The following is a 6,052-nucleotide window of genomic DNA, read 5'->3' on the forward strand; positions in this document are numbered from 1 at the left end:
GAGCTAGCATATACTGTATCATGCACACATACAAGAAAACAACGAAAAGCATATAAAAAATCATTCTTCATAAATATCATCATAAGGGCATTTTTGTAATTTCTTACATCATGCATACAACACTCACATAGTGCATATTCCAACGTTTTCTAGCCATACATATTCCCTTTCAGGCCTCATGTAAAACATAAAATAGCATGGTTCTCAGAAATCTCAACTTAGGACATAATGGTAACTTTACCATAACATACCTATCGTACATACTTATCCAAAAACACCCTTTTGAAGTCCTTAGCATGCATTTTCTAACCACCTAAGGTAAGGAATGCTCACATACTAACACGTCCTAACGATCCCTACAAGTATTACTTGCCTAAAGTCCGTGTAGTTACTTACATGGATGACACTTGCCTTCTCGAGCTAGCTTTTCTGCGTGTTGGGAGCTTTAAACTTCATGAAATCTCACTAGTAGGTCCCGAATAAAAAAAAAAAAACAATTAGGGTCTTGAAATCTTACTAGAATATTGTGATTTGTGCTCTTAGCAATTGATCAATGATGTTCCTCAATTGAGCTTGCATGATTGTTTAGATAATATTTTTCGTGCATTAAGTGATTGATATGATTATCTCTCTAATAAGCATGCATGAATGTACTATATCAAGAATAGGGAGGTAGAGCTAGATTGATTCCCATTGATATGAGTTAGAGCGTTTTTCATAGATCAAACACCCTAGGATTGTGGGTGGCGACTAGTGGTCGAGACTATAATGCTTTCATAAATTAATTAGCCCTGAAGATGTAGTCCCGAGTGTCCTTAAAACATGAGTTTGAGATTTAAACCGCCTAAACATCCTAAAAACCTAGTAAATTCACTGTCACCCAAGAAAATCAAAAAGAGCTTATGAGGCCACTGGTAGCATGAACGGTATCACTAGAATCCGACCACTTTCTATTTTCTTGGATACCACAAAAAAGAGTTTATGACTTTCGTTCAAAGGTTTTGAGTTTGACTCAATCAAATCATTGGAGTATAACTCGCATTTGTAGCAGAAATTACGAAAAGAGCTCTCTGAAGTTAAGAAATTGCTTGGCCTTTCCCCTAGTGTTAAGATGTGCTAGATGACATATAAAAGTTAGTGAAGTTTAATGATTATAGAGAAATGACTTGCTAGAGTACTAACGTAAAATAACTTGGGACTTGCACTAGAATATGGATGCACAGCGAGTGAATCCTGGATTGTCTACGTTCTCGAAGGTGAGAGGTAGGGGTACATGGTCCAGGTCTCGGTTGGATTCGGTTGGGTTGAGGAATTTTTTTTAACTAACCAAAAAATTTTCACAATCCAACCCAACCCTCTATTTTCGGGTTGTTCCAAATTGAGAAGAGATAAGAAGTGGAGAAACAACCTACCGCCGAGTGGAGAATCTGATGAGAAACACAAAGCATAGAAGTCCGACGAGAAACACAGAGCAGAAAAGTCCGTCGAGAAACAAAGAGCATAGAAGTTCAACAAAAATAGAACGGAAATTCGAGCAGAGAGAGAGTCGGCGACGACGCCGATGAGATCAAGTGGAGAAATGGGAGCTGAGAAGAGAGTCTGACGGAGAAATAAAGAGGTGACTGGCGAGCGATGTCAACGTCCACTATAAGATGAGAACGACGTCAACGGAGAAGACGAACGCTGCAGAGAGAAAATGATATAGATGATCATCATACAATTATCAATTCAATCTTGAGGAGAGAAAGTCTGCACCCTGAGAGTGCATGTGCACCACATGGTAGGGTCTGACAAAATGACTCATGGGCGGGTTGCGTGGGCTTCTACTACGTGGGCTTGGGCCTTTTTTTTAAGGTTTCTGGGTTGGGTCAGGTTGTCTCAATAATTTGAATTTTGAACCCGAACTCATCCCGAATCGGATCGGGTTCTAAAAAATGAACCCAACCCAAACCCAAAGTCCTTTTAAACTCGACCCAACCCTTATAATTCAAGTTGGGTTCTCGGGTTGGCGGATTGAGTGTACACCCCTGATTCAGGTTAGGCAGTTGTTAAAGGATATGTGCAAACCACTCTTTATTAAATCCAAATGGTACCAAGAGGTTCAACATCCTACCTAAGATAGCAAAAGTTTGCATCGTCATTTGAGCAATGGTAGTTCGGTTCACTCACAAAGTTACACATGTTACTGCATGTGAAATTCTCTATTCCATAGAAAAGGGGCAAGATTATGTGATGTAAGTAGGAATAGTAGCAAGGTCTCAATTTTCATCCAACAATTTGGATTTAAGTTGCACCTTATGGAAATTACTTACAACCATTAGTGTGATGTTGTTCAAAGCCTTATGTGGAATACAGGCAAACACGAGTTGTTGGGACCAGAGTTAGTCCAGACTACAAATTAGGTCATACAAAGGGTTGAGATGTGTACAACCCATAGAAAACAAAAAAATTACACTGATAATGCATATAACCTGAAGTTTGAAATAGATGACAAGTTATGAAGACAACTTTGATGAACGGCGTCCTAAGGCTTGGATGAAAAGGCAAATTGTATCCACGCTTCATTAGGCCCTTCAAGATTCTAGGTTGAATTGGATCGATGACATATCGACTAGCACTGCAGCTATTGTTCTCTACTATGCATAACATAGCATTGTGACAATGCCTAATAAGAATTTGACCAACCCAACACATGTGGCAAATTATGAGCCCTCACAAATAGACGAAGATCTAAATATGATGTCATGGGACTCTATAGGTGGAGTTGGACTTGGAGGAGCGGAATGAGGCTAGCACTGAGAATATTTAATGATTTCGGTTTAGGCCAACCAAATAAGTGGATTTACTATTAGAATTTCTTTGAGCTTGATTGGATGACTTGATTGTATGAGTGACATGTACCCTGTGACTCATCTACGTGTCATTTCCTGATGTTATGATATTTTATGATTATGGTATGTTTTAAATGTTATATGATGCATGTATAAGGATTGCACAACAACGCACACACTCGATCTAGATGAACATAAAGAACAGGACAGAGAAAATGCAAGGAGAACTCTGGCTAAAAGAATTTGTATTGATGACTTCAAGTATGTACAGAGAAGACAGAGAACAGAAAATTACATTTTTGTTTACTATATATAGCTTTACCAGATTTAACCATCTACTATATATAGCTATTTACCATATATAGCTTTACCAAATATAACCATTGATCAATCTATAAATAAGAGAGCAGACTCCATGACCTAACCGTTTTGACCAATATCATATTCATGTTGTGCCTAGTGAGACGTCGATGAGCCATTTACACGTATACATGTCTCATATGAGAGTTATGACAAGAAAAAAATGAAAGTATAAAGTGCATCGTAAAGATGTATCATGATTTGAAATTACAAAATCTCATGCATGTTGTATGTCACAAACACAGTACACTTCCCCAGTATGTTTTGTATCGGACACATACACCATTATATGATACATGCTCATATCTTTCTATTGGTGGGTTTTTGCAATGTGAGCATGCGCTAGCCCGTAATCAAGCCTACGGGTACGCACACGAGCCCGCCAAATGAGTTCATGTACATGTGCGGGAACCACATGTAGGGAAGTATTGTGCACTCAACCATACAAGGAAAAAAAAAGTAGAGTCCAAAAAACAAGTTAGGTCTCACCATGAACCATGAAAGCATGTGATTACATTTGTCGACCCTAATAGTGTGGCTACTTACTGAGTATTTGTATATACTCAAACCACGTTTACTATTTTTTAAGATGAACGTAAGTCTCCCATGTACAACTTTGAAAAGTAAACAAATAACTTTTTCTTTTAAAAAATAGCCAAATGAGACACTCACTTATTTTAAATCTATATTAGACTAAAATTGTGACCTAGGAACGAATCGGAACCATATTTGAATAAGAGCGATTCTAAAAAATAAACTTAAATGATTTAGACACACTTCAATGTCGGTAGAAACCATATTATTTACGTATAAACCCATGATCATCTCCATAATTAGCCGATGTGGGACTCTTTCCAACAATTCTCTCCTCGAACAAAGTATATCACAGAACCTCCCTTGAGGTTTATGGTGCCCTCGAACAGCTCCCCTTGATCGAGGCTTGACTTCTTCTCTAGAAACCTTGAACAAAGTACACCCATTGTTCTAACACTTTAGTCACTTTTGACTATACCTTCGAGGTTCGATTTTTTTTGTTTGACATTTGAGAATTCTATTGACATGACTAAATTAAGAGCATGACTCTCATATCATGTTAGGAATCACGGACCTCCACATGCCCAAATTAAACAATTGTCTCATAAGAAAATCAATAAGATAAAATAAAATGATATACAAAGTCCTATTTCTTCTCACCAAGCCGCTTTACTTACCTTGTTCAGTCTGGTTTAGGAGCAAGCAAGGTTCACCCGTGTTGAAAAAGATGTAGTTGCTATTTTTATGTTTTAGTTCCTGAATATCAGATCACTGGTATCGTAGATATGATCTTATGCTAAATTCTTGCCATGATATTCTGGTTTCTATTAGTATTTTATTTTTATCTTATGTTAACCACGACCTATAAATATATTAACCACTGCCTAAAGGAATACATCTTCATTGGTACGAGGTATTTTGGGGAAGCCCAAAACAAAGTCATGAGAGCTTATCTCAAAGTGGACAATATCATACCATTGTGAAGAGTCGTGATTCCAACCATGGTATCAAAGCCATGTCCTAAATTTAGCCATGAAAATAGAATCCTCAAATATCAAACAAAGAATTGCGAGCCTCGAAGCTGTATTCAAAAGTGACAAAAGTGTCGAACAAAGGGTGTACTTTGTTCGAGGGCTCCAGAGAAAGGAACAAGCCTCAATTAAGAGGAGGTTGTTCGAGGACTCCATAGTAGTGCACTTTGTTCGAGGGGAGGATTGTTGAGGATTGTTGGGAGTGAGTCCCACATGGGCTAATTTAGAGAATGATCATGGGTTTATAAGTAAAGGACTACATCTTTATTAGTATGAGACCTTTGGGGAAAGCCCAAAACAAAGCCATGAATGTTCAAAGCGGACAATATCATACCATGGTTGAGAGTCGCGATTCCTAACAGTCCCCCCTCCTCGGCCCTCCACAAACACACCCCGATAATGGATGAGATCCAATGGTGAATAATTGCCCAACCGCTTGTTGATAGCTTTGTACCTAGTTGCTGGTCTGCTTCACATGGGTCCCCCTTTTTTTCATACTTCTGTTATTCGACTTTTGCCGGAGAAAGATATTATGACCTTAATGATGCTTGCGTTGGGTATAATAATAAATACTCAGGATGAGTCCCCCTTAACTACACTATGCCTTTCAGTTTTTGTTTTGTTTAGTGTCATTTTCTTGTTTGATCTCTCACGCTAATACTTCATTCTTTTTCCCGTTGTTATCCACTCCTATAAAATGCTAAACAAGCCGGGCCATCCTCTTTATCTTCATTGGACTCAAGGACATCGATAACCCCTAAAGTCAATGATTGTGTAGCTAAGAGCTGCTAGCAGCAACTAAAGGTGGAAGACAAGATTTATCCAGTGTGAGATATCACATTGTTCGAGGGACCCGATCATTTTTTTTTTTTGCTATAGAATATGTTGACAATCATCCGGACTCTACCACCCAAAGAAAGGCCCCATAGCAGCCAACAAATCCAATTCAAAATGAGAAATAGATTAGGTGGGGAAATTTTTAATTCGAAATAAAAGCACAATGCGGCCAGCCACCCTAAACGTAAGCCTATTTGTCATTAAAGGAAGCCATGAATTATTTTTAGCCTATTTTCTTTTTTAATGTGGTCTATGATAGAGACTTGGGCTTCCCATCCCCTATTAGGGGTGTACATGGTTCGGGTTGGGTCGGGTTGGAGGATTTTTTTGACCCAACCTAAAAGTTTGGGTTGGTTGGATTGGTAACCCAACCCAACCCAACCTTCGGGTTGGGTTCGGATTGGGTCCGGGTTGGGTTGTCAAATTTTTTTTTTAAATTTTATTTATCCACCATCTATA

The sequence above is a fragment of the Cucurbita pepo genome, chromosome LG06, assembly GCF_002806865.2.
Source record: "Cucurbita pepo subsp. pepo cultivar mu-cu-16 chromosome LG06, ASM280686v2, whole genome shotgun sequence".
Lineage (NCBI taxonomy): Eukaryota > Viridiplantae > Streptophyta > Magnoliopsida > Cucurbitales > Cucurbitaceae > Cucurbita > Cucurbita pepo.